The sequence below is a fragment of the Lithobates pipiens genome, unplaced genomic scaffold, assembly GCF_037356315.1.
Source record: "Lithobates pipiens isolate NorthernLeopardFrog02 unplaced genomic scaffold, aLitPip1_a1.2 Scaffold_16, whole genome shotgun sequence".
Classification (NCBI taxonomy): domain Eukaryota; kingdom Metazoa; phylum Chordata; class Amphibia; order Anura; family Ranidae; genus Lithobates; species Lithobates pipiens.
In genome coordinates this window covers 566,543,906-566,560,821 of record NW_027507748.1, presented here as the reverse complement: position 1 = coordinate 566,560,821, position 16,916 = coordinate 566,543,906, and positions in this window count along the sequence as shown.

Sequence of the window (16,916 nt, the reverse complement as noted above, 5' to 3'; positions counted from 1 at the left end):
CTTGACGTGTTTGGATAGATTCCACTACTTTTTTTTTTTTTATTTATTTTTATTAGGTTTTAGACAAACTAACCAACAGAAAAACACAAACAACAACAAAATACAAAAAAAAAACAGCAATAGTGCCAGACAGTCTGGTCGTACAGAGGGTATACAACTTTAGGCAGTATATTCAAACATAGGAAACTACTCAGACATCAGTGCAAAAGATTCAACGTAGGCATAATGGTATAAAGTGCAAATATGCTACCATGTCAGGGCAAGAGCATGTAATCCATTATAAGAAATCTTTGGGGCACAGCACAGCAATGGACAACTGAGGGTGGTATAATCAGCGCTGGGATAGGGTTAGCGGGCTAGCCAACTATCTACCTCAAATTTTGTGAAAGGTTTTGTTCCTTTTTCTGAGTTCAAAAGTCAGTTTATAAAGTGGGATAGAGTCATTAATAAGTTTTATCCAGGAGTATTTCAGAGGGGTCTGTGCACCCTTCCAGCACATTAGAATAGTTTTTTGGCATAAAAATAGAGTATGCCGAGGAGTCTGTTGGCATGGGACGATATGGCTAAATCACCAAAGACGCCTAAAAGGCAATTCTTGGGGTGGAGTACATTTGGGAGACCCAACGCCAGTGAGGACATTCCACTACTTTAGAAGCAAATGCAAAATGAATTTCTATAAAATATATACACAAACTGCAGACAGCCAAGGCAGAGAACCCCATATTCCAGGGGAGCGATAAAATGTGTCCAGGGTGAGCTGCAGGGAGAAACCTGTAGACACATCCAATCTGTGTGAAGTGTGAAATAATAAAATCAACAGAGTAGGTGGGGTGAAACTAGCAAAGGGCCCATGAAGAACCAGATAAGACATGGTAGAACATCCTGAAATCACAACAGACCAATACTGTCCAGGGATTCAGGACTAACCGAAAATGAAAGACTAGAAGAACAGGGAAATGTGATGAAAACAACCAGAAGACCAGGGGGGAAAAAAAAAAAAACACCTGGGAACAAAGGGTGAAAAGGTGCAATGTCCTAAAGTCACAACAGATCCATTCTGGCCAGAGATTCAGGGACAGAAAAAGTGCCACAAAGAACCACCAAAAGAGGGGAGGGGAGAAGAGGAGGGAGAGAAAAAGGAAAGGAAAGCAGTATACCTGGTGATCTAAATATAGATGCCATGGCTTACATGTGTAGTCCAGGAAGTGTCCAGTACGAAAGGAGAAAAAGATACCTCCCCCAAGACTGCAATATATACCTGCCAGGGCTGCTGCACACGATGCCCACTGCATCAGGCAGGGATGTCTTGGAATTAATTCCCCGCCTGCCATGAGCAGGCAGCTGAATAAGCCCTTTTTTAATGGCTTTAAGTGATTCAGGGATCATAGAAAAAAGTGCTATCTCTGAGGTCTCTGGCCGTTTTTTGCCCGTGACCAAATGACTAAGCTTAAATATAGCTGACCAGTATGGTGTTATTACCAGACAGGACCACCATAGATGTAAAAGTGTGACTCTCGATTTTCAATAAAAATGTATTTAAAACCCCAAAAAACTATTCTCATTATGACTTAGGCCGCGTACACACGGGCGGATTGTCTGGCCAACTAAGTTCGTCAGACAATCCGACAGACAGTCTGTTCAAAATTTGAATGAACGGACTTGACCACACACGATGAACAGACAGTCCGCTGAAAGCGTGCGCGATGACGTGTACGGCACATACGACGGGACGAGAAATTCGACGTCCAATACACTGCAATGCAACCTTCGCCGTGTAAATCCTTTCTGAGCATGCGCCAAACTTAGTCTGTCGAACTAGCCTACTCACGAGCGGATTGTCCGCTGAAACCAAGTTTGGACGGACTGTCTTACGGAAATTCCGTAAGACTTTGTTCGTCAGACAGTCCGCTGAAAAAGTCCGCTGAAGCCCACACACGAGCGGATTGTCCGCTGAAACACGGTTCAGCGGACTAAGTTGGGCAGACAATCCGCCCGTGTGTACGCGGCCTAACTTGATTAAAACCCAAAAGCACTGGAGAATTGTGGCAGAGAAACGGAAACAGGTAGACCTATGTATGTACAGTATGCATGTATGAATAGCAAGATTTTTATAGAACATGTTTGTTGGAGACCATTAGGATACAGGTATCAGTTATTCAGAAAACAATTGAGTTATACTGCCACCTTTAGCAGTAATTGGATGCTAGCAAACAAAAAAGCCACTGACCAACCAGAAATACACCTTCCACACTCATCATGCTTCAGTTTTTTTTTTAAAGAGCAGTATTAGAAGAAGATCATAAACCTAAAGGAGTTGGGCCTGTGTTTTACATTTATGCTCACGTGGTAAAAGGCCGCTGTGATTGGCCATTTACAACAATCTGTGATTGGCTGTGTCTAGCGGACACAGCAGAACAAAAATATTACAGTGCACACATGCAAAACTAACATTTATCTCCAGCAAGGCTTTTTTTTAAAAACGCCTAGACATTTTCAAAAAACATTATCAAAAAATATGTTGTTTGTCTAAGGGACACGGCAATCGCAGATTCTTTCCAATGCATGCCCGAGTAGACCTGGCCGCCCTCCTGGCATTGTAAGCCCATGCTGTAGCCGTCTTTCGGCTATAGCGTGGGTGGGAAGTGCTTAATCAACATTGGTAGGCAGCTTTTATGGTTTATAAAGCCCCATACACACCATCAGATTTTCTGCTGAGTTTTTCCTTCAGATTTACCAAAACCATATAATATGAGGTCAAATCTTAGGAGATTCAATGTGTATGCAATCAGGCAGGCCCTTGCACTACATGGTTTTGGTAAATCTAAAGAAAAAACTCAGAAGAAAATCTGATAGTGTATATGAGAGCTTAAGGGACACTGGTATCAGTCATTCAGAAATAATCTGGACATCAAAAAGAAGTTCAACTGAGGGGTAGGCAACTGTAGCAAAAGTTAACCAGCCCACATAACCAAACATGAAGCTGCAGCTCAAAGAGCTGCTTAAGGTTCCTAAGACCAAAGCCGACATTGGACAAGACCTAAACATTTACCTGCTAAAATTGAATGAATGCATGAACAGAAACTGATGGATTGAGAAGCCTATTCTCTTTATAGGGATCCCCGGAGATGACAAAAAGAGAATTGGTATTTCCAATGGAAGCAATGGCTAAGAGATACACCCACACAGCACAAACGCCATCCAGGCAGTGAAGATACATTTCCTTCTGGTGTACTGGAGTCTGAAAGAGACATGGAAGAACAAAGTCATGGATGAGGGGATAAGCCAAAACCACCTTAGGAAGGTGGGTCTATGTCTCAATGGTACCTTGTCCTTGTGTAGGACCAAATAGGGTTCTGTACAGGATAAGGCTTCCAGTGACACACACACCAGAGATAACAAGAAATACAACCTTATGGGAAAGGGATTCATCTTGATTGGTTCAAATGGCAGCTACTGAAGTGCCAACAGAACCAGAGTTACAAATGGTTTTACAGTAGGGGCCACATGGGACACCCTGTGCAAAAGATTTAATAAATAAAGGGAAGGCTAGAGGAAAAAGATGGCAATGGGGAAGATTTGTCTGTTAATGGTATTCAAGGCCAAATGCTAAACCATACCTGCATACGGAAAGGTTAGAATTCTTTCAGCAGTATTTCCTGTGATGAAAACTCCTTTCCTCACACCAAGCGAAGTAAGAAATGTGCAATGGCATACAAGATGTAGATTTTCTAGCTTTTAAAAGCATAGGATTTACAGAATCCGAGAGCGACCATGAAATAGGGTGGTAAAACCAGTCCTTTTAAGATGGAGGGGTATGGGTGATCTGGAATAGCCTATGGGGTGTCTGTCAGAGGTCTGATCAGATCACTACAACTGCTTGAGCCAGCTCGTAGTTGAGGATCGCTGGAATGCCAACCGTCCCAACCCAGTACGGGGTCCCACAGAGCCACCCGAGCATCCACTGGTTCCATCAGACAAATCTGTCCAGTTTGTTGTTGAACCTGGAGATCACCCACATGGGGGACATGGGTCCTGAAACACTCCTAAGTGCAGGAGCCATTCCTCTGGATCTGAGTGCTGCCAGCTAAAGTAATCTGCCTGCCAATTGTCCATGCCTGGAATATGATAGGCAGATAAGATGAGAATGTGGAATTCTGGCCAGACTAGAATCCTTTTTACCTTTGGTTCTTCCCTGATGGTTAATGTGTGCCATTACAGTGGCAATGGCTGACTGGTACCTGGTTGGATACCCTTCCAGTAGGGGTGTTAAGTGACACAGGGACAGCCAATGTGATCAGAGCTCCAGAATGTTGCTCAGTAGATGAGAGCCCTCTGTCCACCAACAAGGCATCTAGAAGTCCTTCCTATTATTTTAGGCTGGCATCCCCTTTTCGGGTGTTTCTATGACAGTGGCGGGGCAGATTTCTCCCTCTCCAGAGTTGGATTCCTGAGCCACTAGGTCAAAGATAACCTAATCTTTAGGCTCAAGAGAGTCAGTTTGTCTAGTGACTGAACTGATTTGTCACACAGCAGAAAATTGTGTTGTAGGAGTCTTAAGTGAAATTTTGAGAAGATGGTCTTTCCTCAAAGGAGGCTAAAATCAGGCCTAGAACTCTCATGTAGAATTGCAAAGTGGGACTCCTAGACAATGATGTTTGTGTCTGGGAGTGGAGAGCTAGAAGTTTTTCTTGGGGAAGAAAAACTGGCATGAGATATGTCTAGGATGAAGCCCAAATACCCTACGTGATGAGTTGGTTCCACAGCCAACTTCTGAAGGTTCAGGATCTAACCAAACCTTTTTAAAGTCTTTCTAAAGATTTGTTGTTGTCTTTTTACAAAAATAACATGTTATACTCTTCTAGGGTGCCCCGCCGGTGCTCCTGGCTCCTCCCCTTCATCGGGTGCCCCCACAGAAAGCCGCTTTCCAAGGGGGAACCCGTGCAGGCTCGCTCCTAAGATCCCACTGCTGCATCCACTTACACAAACAACAGGAATCGGATTTGATAGCAGTCGGAGCCAATGTTATCAATCTGTCCAATGAGAGAGAGGCGGCTAGATCGGATTGGGCTTGGGTAAGAAAAAAGGGGGTCTAGGGGGCAGCACAAAATGTTTTTTCACCTTAATGCATAGAATGCATTAAGATGAAAACCTTGAGACTTTTTTTACAACCACTTTAAGGTCTGGACTGTCTGCATCACATTGGTCAGTATTTGCATAGTTTCCTCTACAAGAGGTCATCCAGGTATCCTAACACAGGAATACCTTAGGAGAGTAATAATGCTAATACCTTAGTACACACACAAGGTGTGAAAGACAGACCAAATGAAGGGCTACTAGCTAGTGTTATGTTCCTACAGCAAAGCGGAGGTAGCAGTGATGCGCTGGAAATATGCAAACATGCAAGTAAGCATCCTTTAGGCTAGAAAATCTCCCACACACGCGCGGACTGTTCGCCCAACTTTGTCCGCTGAACAGTGTTTGGGCGGACAGTCCGCTCGTGTGTGGGCTTTCAGCGGACAGTTTCAGCGGACAGTTGGACGGACAAGGTTTTTCGGAAATTCCGTAAAACTGTCCGCTGAAACTTTGTTTCAGCGAACAGTCCGCTCGTGTGTAGGCTTGTTCGTCAAACAAAGTTGCGCGCATGCTCAGAAAGGATTTTCACGCCGAAAGCTATAATGCAGTGTATAGGACGTCGTATTTTTCGTCCCGTCGTACGTGCCGTTCACGTCATCGCGCACGGTTTCAGCAAACTGTTCGTCCGTCGTGTGTGGCCATGTCCGTCCATGCTAAGTTTGAGCGGACTGTTTGCCGAAACTGTTGGACGGACAAAGTTGGGCGAACAGTCTGCGCGTGTGTACGCGGCCTAAGAAATTTCAAGCCTTCAGATCCAATAGGGGCAGACGCCACCTCTTGGTTTTGAATCTGTGAAAAGATTGGAGTAACAATCCTGAAATCTTTCTGCCCAATGACCATAACTTCTTAGCCATGAGATCTGGAAGTGGAAACCACTTCTCTTACCCAGACATTCGAGATGATTTCTGACCAGTTGTCTACAAAAGTCAAATCCCTTTGAGCTGATGAGAACTTGCCTGAAGCTTTGGAGACTAAAGCCTAGTACACATCACTTTTTTTTCAACCTGGGGGTTGAAGGAAAAAAACCTCACAGCTTAGGTTGTATGTTAGTACAGCGATCCAATGTTAGTACAGCAATCTCCACAGCTCTGATATTGTGTTCTGATATTGCCCCCCTGCCAGAACACCCCGGTCAGTGCTCTGTCATTGACTGAAAGGGGAACTGTCAGCAGACTTTTTTCGGTTATGACTCTTCGACAGAAGCCGGCCAAACCGGTGTTCTGCCCAATTGAGTCCGACCATCGATATGTGTCCGTTCCGTACTGCGCATGCGCAGTACGGAGCAGACGAAGCTTCGGAAAATCTCCGAAGCTGAACGGCGCCTGTGCCGTGAGTGGAGGAGGTAGCCCCACTATCCAAGCGGACATAGGGTTTAGAATTTTAGAGGGCCCCTCGCGGGCGAGCTTCGCTCGCCACGCTTCGGGCTCGGCCTCGCTGCGCTCGGCTCTTTTTTATTCTAACTCTATGTCCACTTGGATAGTGGGGATAGAACCTGGACTCACGGCGCAGGCGCCGTTCGTCCTCGGCAATTTTCGGAATCTGTGCTCCTGTGTACTGCGCATGCGCAGTACGCAGAGGACAGCATCTGATGGAGGACCCTATTTGACAAAACACCGGCTGCCATACACACAGGCCGAATGTCAGCGGGTTTCTATTGAACCGCTCAATGTTGTCTGACATTCGGCCTGTGTGTACTAGGCTTTAGAGCAGTGGTCATCAACCCTGTCCTCAGGGCCCACTAACAGGCCAGGTTTTATGTATTACCTTGGGGAGATGCAGACTAGAATACTGCAATTACTGAGCAGAAAATGATATCACCTGTAATGTATTTCAATTATCTTGCAAACCTGGCCTGTTAGTGGGCCCTGAGGACAGGGTTGATGACCACTGCTTTAGAGGCCTGAGGTTTGCCGTTGAACTGAACTCCTGGCTTGGGCCTGGCCTTCAAGGTTAAAGCCTGAGGGTAATGAATGGAACTCTTTGCCTCCGTGGGGGAAGGGATCCTTCCAATAATATGAAAAATGTAGACTAATCCATCAACGAATAGTGTAAGGCACAGTACAAGTACAGGATCAGTAGGGATAGTAGCTGTATCCCTTAACATCTTTTTTTAGTCTATTCCTCTAGATTTTGGTATGCAGGTTGCATAGCAGGACTTCTAGCAAAAACAATATTTAGAAAGGGTTTTCAAAGATTTGTTAATGAGATTCTTGGATACTAGTGTTTCCTTAACAGGTATGGTCAGTGTTTTTGTTTAGAAGGGAAATTACCAGAGCCAAAGTGGGAGCAACCCACCTCCCGATGCTCAGCCCACAAGTTGTGCTTATTAAAAAGTCTTAAAAGATTGGGTTACACCAGAGGCTCTACCAAGGCTCTAGACCTGGCAAGCACTCTGTGGCTAACTACCACAGTACAGATAAGTCTGGGCAGCACCCTATCATGGCCCAGTGCCCAAAGATCACATTTCAGGCAGGACCCTATATTTTCAGTCCAACTGAGATTAGGTCTGGACTTCAAAGTTTTTGCTCAGGATAGGGCCCGGCAGATGGAGACTTGAGGAAAAAAAATTATCTAAAAAGAAAAAAAAGAAAATGAGTAGTAAATATGGTAAAGCTTTTCTTTAAATCATAACTTCACCCGAAAAGGGAAGTCCTGCTTTAAGTCATCCTCCCTCCCTCTGCCTAACTTGGCACGTCATTTTGGAGGGGGGGTGGGTACCTAGCTTTGACAGGTACCTGTTCCCTACTTCCGTTTAGATTGCCTAGGCAATCCGAGCAGAAGTTCTCTACCCCTACCTCCCTACAGTGTTCTGGAACATGTCACACGTTAATACATTCTATGCATTAGAGTAAAAAAAAACTTCTGCATGCAGCTCCCCCCAAGACCCCTCTTTATACTTACCTGAGCCTGATCTCGATCCAGTGCTGTGCACAAGAGCAGAGGCTGTCTTGGCTCTCTCCATCCTCATTGGCTCAGAGACAGCAGATAGAGCCATTGGCTCCCACTGCTGCCTATCACAGTTAGTGACAAGGGAGTGGGGAGTCGAGCCACACAGAGCTGGCTCAGGAGTGAGCCTGCATGAGTCCCACAATAGCAAGCAGCTTGCCATGAGGGGCACTTGGCAGAGGGGAGGAGCCAGAAGCACTGGTGGAGGACCAGAGGAAAGGTGGATTGTCAATATTAAAAACTGTATTTTGTGTACATAGATTTTGACATGGTGCTAGAGAAAAATAAAAATGTCATGCTTAACACATACATTTTTTTTCCACTCCTTTTTTACTTGCATACATGTCATCTGGGAAGGTTTATTTCCAGTGAGGCACATGGTAATGCTCCCTCTTGCAAAGTGCTGCCATTAATCAAGTCCAGAAAATCAGCATCTTCTAATCTGCTTTGGAAACTCAGCCATCCAAGGATTAACAACTGCTGATTGATTTCCGTTTACCATCTCTTAACTGTCCTATCGCAAAGAAGAAACAAGTGGGGTTGGATCATATTGAATGTGTGAAAGTAAGGGCCCATGTGGATGGGTTATTGTTCATGTCAGAATTGTTTTTCCCCCATACAGGTCTAAGGGAATGCAAACCAGCTTGAAGCAGGTTAAGCCCTCGTTCACATTGGAGCACCTTGTCATTCGATTGCATGACAAGTCGCACCCGATTTTCGGCAATCACACTATTTAAATCGGTGCCACACCGACTTTGCAGTGCTGCATCAATCTGAAAAACGAGTTCCTGTACTACTTTTGGTGATTTTAGGTGCAACTTGCATAGACATCTGTGCATGATGCCGCACAGATGTCTTCCAAGTTGCACCTGAAGTCGCACTGACATGCAGCCTAAAAATTGTGCGATTTCAGATGAAGGCGCACTATTTCAAAGCCACAGTCAATGTAAATGAGGGGTTACAGCATTTCAAATGCACTTATCAATTAATGCTTATCCACCTCTATACAGTGCCTTACTGCCCAGGCCAATGTTCAGCTTTCAGCGCTCTTACAGTTTGAATGACAATTACACAGTCATGCAACACTGTACCCATATGAAACTTGCGTCCTTTTTTTCACACAAATAGAGCTTTCTTTCGGTGGTATTTAATCACTAGTAGGGTTTTAATTTTTTGTGCTATAAATAAAAAAAGACTGTACATTTTGTGAAAAAAATGCTTTTTTCTTTGTTTCTGTCAAAAATTTTTGCTAATTAGTAATTTTTCTTCATAAATGTTGGCCAAAATGTATACTGCTACATATCTTTGGTAAAAATAACCCAAATTAGTGTATATTATTTGGTCTTGTAAAAGTGATAGAGTCTACAAACTATGGAGCCAATCACTGAAAATTGATCACATCTGATCAGGCCTTCAGTACATCAGATGTATCTCATTTCTTGAGACACTAACAAGTCAGGAAAGTACAAATACCCCCCAAATGACCCCTTTTTAGAAAGTAGACATTCCAAGGTATTAAGTAAGTAGCATGGTGAGTTTTTTAAGTTGTAATTTTTTCCCACAATCCTTTGCAAAATGAAGATTTTTTTTTTTTTAATTGTCATATTATTTCTCACACACAGCATATGCATACAACAAATTACACCCCAAAATACATTCTGCTACTCTTCCTGAGTATGGTGATACTACATGTGTGAGACTTTTACACCCTGGCCACATATAAATTTCTATGAGCATAAATGACACATCTCATTTCTCAACCACCTATTACACTTTTGAAGGCCCTGGAGCACCAGGACAATAGAATTGCCCACAAAATGACCCCATTTTGGAAAGCAAACACCCCAACGTATAATCTATGAGGCATAATGAGTATTTTGAACGGTTCATTTTTTTCCAGACGTTTTTGGAAAACATGAAAAAAAAATTAAAACTTATTTTTTTTTACACAAAGTTGTCAATTTCTAAGATATTTCCAATACATAGCATGTATATAGCAAAAATTACACCCAAAAACACATTTTGATACTCTTCCCGAGTATGGCGATACCACATGTGTGAGACATTTACACAGCCTGGCCACAAACAGAGGACCAACATTGAAGTAGTACCTTCAGGCGTTCTAGGAGCATAAATTACACATCTCATTTCATTCCTACCCATCACAATTTTGAAGGTCCTTGAGCACCAGCCCAGTGGAATTACCCACAAAATGAACCCATTTTGGAAAGCAAACAACCAACGTATATTCTATGAGGCATGTGCTGCAGATAGGTACTCGAGTACTCTGATGGGCTGGTGACAGGTACTCTTACTCTGAGGGGCTGGTGACCTGGTATTGGGTACTCTGATGGGCTGGTGACAAGTACTCGGTTACTCTGATGGGCTGGTGACAGGTACTCGGTTACTCTGATGGGCTGAAGACAGGTACTTGGGTACTCTGATGGCCTGGTGACAGGTACTGGGTACTCTGATGGCCTGGTGACAGGTACTCGGTACTCTGATGGCCTGGTGACAGGTACTCGGGTACTCTGATGGCCTGGTGACAGGTACTTGGGTACTCTGATGGGCTACAGATAGGTACTCAGTTACTCGGATGGGCTGGTGACTGGTATTTGAGTACTATGAAGGGTGGTCAAAGGTACTCAGGTACTTGGTACTCATATGGACTGTGACAGGTACTCATATGGACTGTGACAGGTACTCGGGTACTCTGATGGACTGTAACGGGTACTCAGATGGACTGAAAGGTACTCGGGTACTCTGATGGACTGTGACAGGCACTCTGGTACTCAGATGGACTGACAGGTACTTGGGTACTGAGATGGACTATGACAGGTACTCGAGTACTCAGATGGACTTTGACAGGTATTCGGGTATTCTGATGGACTGTGAGAGGTATTCATGTATTCTGATGGACTGTGACAGGTATTCGGGTATTCTGATGGACTGTGACAGGTATTTGGGTACTCTGATGGACTGGGAGAGATACTCTGGTACTCTGATGGACTGTGACAGGTATTTGGGTACTCTGATGGACTGTGACAGGTATTTGGGTACTCTGATGGACTGTACCAGGTATTTGGGTACTCTGATGGACTGTGACAGGTATTTGGGTACTCTGATGGACTGTAACAGGTATTTGGGTACTCTGATGGACTGTGACAGGTATTTGGGTACTCTGATGGACTGGGAGAGATACTCTGGTACTCTGATGGACTGTAACAGGTATTTGGGTACTCTGATGGACTGTGACAAGTACTCGGGTACTCTGATGGACTGTGACAGGTACTTTGATAGGTGGTGACAGGTCCTCTTTATTGGGGGGGCAATCAGTGTGTGTTGGTGTACACTGTAGGCGGTAACGAGATGTTACCGCAATCTCCTTCTCCCACACGATCGATGTGTGAGGAGGAGAACCTGGTAACATCTCGTTACCGCAGTTTATTGACATTTAGTGATCGGCTGTGAAAGAGTCACAGCCGATCACATGGTAAACAGCCGCTGGCCAATGGCTGTTTACCACCGTCAGTTATGAGCAGTGTTCCTGGGAACACGCCGCCACCGACGCGCACGTGTAGTGCGCTCCCGATCGCACGCAGGCGCCGTAAAAAGTGGCCCGGTACCACCTGTGATCACGTGGTAAACAGCCACGCCCAGTGGCTGTTCACCCCTGTCAGTGACGAGCGGTGTCTCAGTGACACGCTGCCACCGACAGTACAGGGCTACATGCCCTGTTTAAATGGGCTCACATCATATAACGTCCACCCAGTACAAGAGCCTTACCTTCCCGCCGACATATGACGGTGGGCGGTAGACTAGTGGTTAAAGTGATACTAAAGTCTCATCATTGGCTCTTTACATGTCCTAAGAACACGGCGCGGTTGCGATCACTGAGCTGCGCACCCCCCGCGGGCACGCAAGAGCTGCCCTCCTGGGGTACTGTCATATGGCATTGTCCCAGAATGAGAGCCGCACAGCTCCTCCATCATTTGACGGTGGGTGGGCGGTAAGTGGTTAAAAATAACAAACATGGTATACTTACCTGCTCTGTGTAGTGGATTTGCACAGAGCAGCCCAGATCCTCCTCTTCTCGGGTCCCTCTTCATTGCTCCTGGCCCCTCCCTCCTGTCGATTGCCCCCCCCAGCAAGCAGCTTGCTATGGGGGCACCCCAGCCAAGCTGCAGCTCTGTATGTCCATTCAGACACAGAGCCACGGTTTAGCTCCACCCCCTCTCTCTCCTGATTGGCTGATTGAACTGACTTTAACTGCCAGCAGTAGGAGCCAAAGGTGCCGCGTCTGTGTCAGCCAATCAGGAGGGAGAGTCCTGGATGGCCGAGGCACTTTGCTAGATAGAGATGGGGCTCAGGTAAGTGTTAGGAAGGCTGCTACACACAGAATATTTTTTTTCTTTTTGCAAAGTCCATTAAGATAAAAAAAAAACTTCTGCCTTTACAACCACTTTAACCCCATGTTTACTTTCACTTTAAAGAGTTCGCTTAGGCCAAGATGGCCCAAACTAACTATTTCCTTTACTTATTGATGCAGCTGCTGTCAGTGCTGTATAAAGTGTGTGTAACAATAGCTACATACAGAATAAAGTGATGTGTATTGTCAGCAGTAAGGGAATGCCCATCTGCTGCCGAACGGGTCTCAAACTGGCGGCCCTCCAGCTATTGTGAAACTACAAGTCCCATCATGCCTCTGCCTGGGAGTCATGCTTGTAACTGTCAGCCTTGAAAAGCCTCATGGGAATTGTAGTTCTGCATTAGCTGGAGGGCCCCCAGTTTGAGACCCCTGGGTTAAGGGCTTCTCAACCATAATCGGGATGTCTTGTGGCTTTATCAGTGAATACAAGGAGGCTTCCTCTGATTGGCTTAGATGGAGAGGTGAGCAGATGATGTCACGATCCCCACCTCATCCAATCAGAGGAAGCCTAGTATTTATCGATAAAGTGACATGTCTTCCTGCGAATGGCTGAGAAGCTGAGTGATTTTGTTCTGGCAGCAAAAGGACTGCTGCCAGGACACAGCACTGTATGTACAGTATATACAGCAATGACAGCAGCCACATCAATTAGTTAAAGCGGAGGTCCACCCTAAAGTGGACCTTCCGCTCATCGGAACCCTCCCCCCCTCCGGTGCCACAATCGGCACCTTTCAGGGGGGAGGGGGGTGCAGTTACCTGGATAATCCAGGTAACTGCACCCACTTCCGGGATAGCTCTCTGCGGAAAGGGGCGTAACTTACGCCCCTTTCCGCAAGTGCCTGCCCCTTCCCGCAAGTCCCCCGCTGCCTGCTGGGAAACACACAGATCCCAGAGGCAGCGGGGAGCGTCCTTATTGCGCAGCGCGATTCGGACCTAGAGATCGGCTTCGGGTGCCGACATCGCGGGCGCGCTGGACAGGTAAGTGTCACTATTTTAAAAGTCAGCAGCTGCAGTATTTGTAGCTGCTGGCTTTTAAAAAAAAAAAAAAAAATGCGGAGTCCCGGTGGACTCCCGCTTTAAGGAAATAGATAATTTGGGCCAGCTTGGCCCAAACACACTATTTAAAGTGAAAATAAACATGAAGTTAGACTTTAATTCTAGACGATCTCAGAAGTGTCTAGGACTAATCTCAAATGTAAACTGAATGCAAGTCTAAATGCTATTGACGCAGATCCTAATAATCTGTTACTGGTTTAGCTAAACTAGATATTTTTACAGACCTGCTTTGCAAAATAAAGCGTTCCGTTTGGATTTGACATCAGTTTGAGATGCTTCTGAGGTCATTCAGTTCAGTTACCTTTGTGTTTCCATTGACTTGTATGGAGAAAGAAGAAGTTTTAGTGTGAACAAAAGTCAATCAAATTTAGACCTTATGTGGTTACATCACCTAAGTACCAAATGCTTGTAAACCAGACATATGAGGATTTAGTAACATCACAGCCACTAGATGGCACTGCTGCTTAAGCTTTTATCCAATGTCTGTAGAGCTCCAGTTAATGGTACCATATTTTTTTTTTTTTCTTGAGAAAAAATGTAATTACATTTTCAGCACAGCGTTGCCTTTTTTTAAAAGCCTTCAGGCAAATTTTTTTTTTAATGGACTGTAGAGATTTGCAAATCTAAACAAAGAGAAAGGCATGTCACTGAGAATATAATTTCTACCTGTAGAGAGACATTTTCCTATACTGTATGATGGGAAGCTTGGTATCACAGATAAGGCTGGGTTCACACTATTGCGAATTGGATGCGGGTTTCCCTGCATCCAAGTCGCATGACAGAAGACTGTGACCGGCTCTCAATGGAGTCAGTTCACACAGCTCCGGGATGGCTGCAGAGCGGTTTGCAGAAGAGTCCTGTGCATCTTTTGGTCCGTTTCAGATCCGAATCCAGCCAAAAATTCAGGCCTGATTTATCCCTGAAAGGAAAACAGGGATGCACCAGACCCCTGCTGTGAGCTTCTGCGTACAACAGTATTAACCTGGGCTAAAGGAGATCCACTAAGAAGCGCTGCTCAGCTATGGGACAGCCAAAGTGGTTATAAAGGTGGTAGATCGGGTATAGAATCTGCCAGAGAGACACATTTGAGAGTTACAAACTCTGGTCATTGACCTGCACTATGCAATAGAAATGAAGAGCTATCTCTGCTCAAATCCAAATAGCTTACACTTATATAACACATAAGATGCACAAGGGATGTGACTGCATTTTAATAATAAAAATTCTGAATTAACTCTCTGCATACTGCTATACAACCGTATACATTATATTACTGGCAAACTTTTGCATTATACCAGGGATTCTTGGATTGCATAGATTGCAACGCATGTTCAAGCTTACCAACTGTGTCCTTACTCCACTCTGCAAAATGCCAAATACTTGTTTATAGCATAGCTTATTGGACATAAAGTGCCATATGTGTAGCGCTCTCTTAGTTAGGTACAAGTAAGTGTATATAGTTTTTGATAAACCTGGCAGATGAGACCATGGGTGTTCATACAGCCTTGGCCAATTAGAAGGGGATGTGCCCCAGGGAATGCTGGGTATCTGTAATTAAATCTGAAGAGCCCCCCTATCTCATGCGCCCTTTGGAATGCCCGCTCCATCTGTAACAAGCTAACATCTGTACATGACCTCTTTGTCTCTCATGGCTTTAACATACTCGCCATAACTGAAACCTGGCTTCAAAACTTGGACTCAGCTTCTCCTGCTGTCCTCTCCCATGGTGGCCTCCATTGGACTCACTCCCCCAGACCCAATGGACAGAAAGGAGGTGGCGTTGGATTCCTTCTATCCCCACAATACACCTTCCAAGTCCTTCCCATCCCTCCCTCTCTTTCCCTCTCTTCTTTCGAGATGCACTGTATTCGCCTGTTTTCTCCTATTTCTCTGAGGATTGCAGCAATTTATCCACCTCCTGGACCGGTTTCACGCTTTCTTGATGACTTTTCTGCCTGGGTACCCTACTTTCTCTCCTCTGAAATACCCACCATCATTCTTGGTGACTTTAACATTCCTATCAACGTTAACAACCCAACTACAGCTAAACTTCTTGACTTAACCTCATCTTTTGACCTAACCCAATGGACACATACTTCCACTCACTCTAATGGTAATACCCTTGACCTTGTATTCTCCCATCTCTGCAACCCTGGCAACCTCACAAACACCCCCTTTCCTCTCTCTGATCACAACCTCATTAGTTTCACTGTATCCTTGCCTCCAACCACCCATCCTTCCAAGCAGAAAACAATTACTTGTAGGAACCTTCACCACATTAAGCCTTCTCTTTTCTATTCTGCTACTGACCACCTATATGAAATAATCTCTCCCCTGTCCTGTCCTGACCTTGCCATCTCTGTCTACAACAGTTCACTCTCTTCATCACTAGATGCACTTGCTCCTCTAACCACACGCAGAATCAGGCCCCGACCATTACAACCCTGGCAAACTGACAATACTAGAAATCTCAAGAGACGTTGCCGTGCTCTTGAACGGCTGTGGCGTAAAACCAAATGCCTCCAAGACTTCACCATATATAAATCTGCCCTTCTAAAATACAACTCCTGCCTCCATGCTGCCAAACAAGCCTACTTTGTATTTCTTATTAACACTTTGTCATCCAATCCCCGTCGGCTCTTCTCAACTTTAAACTCTCTACTTCGTCCCCCACCCCCTCTACCCATGAACTCACTCACTGCCCAAGAGATTGCCAATCACTTCAAAGACAAGATTGATGCAATTCGCGAGGACACCTCCGCTGTGCGTACATCTTCCCCACCCAACATACCTGGCCTAATAGCACATTCAACACTCTCCTCTTTTGAATTGGCTACTACTGAAGAGGTTGCAAAACTTTTCTCAGATGCTCACCTAACCAATTGTCCCTTGGGCCCTGTCCCCTCACAACTATTAAGGTCACCCTCTAATTCTATCCTATGCTCCCTCACTCACATCTTCAATCTCTCCCTCTCAAGTGGCACCTTCCCCTCCCCTCTAAAACATGCCCAGATCACCCCCACACTTAAAAAAACCCTCACTGGACCCCACCAACCTGAACAACTTAAGACCTATCTCATTGCTCCCATTCACCTCTAAACTTCTAGAACGCTTAGTCTACAACCGCCTTAGCTCCTACCTCAGTGAAAATAACCTTCTTGACCCATTGCAGTCTGGCTTTCGCTCTCAGCACTCCACGGAAACTGCCTTACTAAAACTCACTAACGATCTACTAACTGCTAAAACCAACAGCCAGTACTCCATACTCCTACTACTTGACCTCTCTGCTGCCATTGATACTGTTGACCACCCACTCCTCCTCAATAAACTACATTCCCTTGGCCTCCGAGAT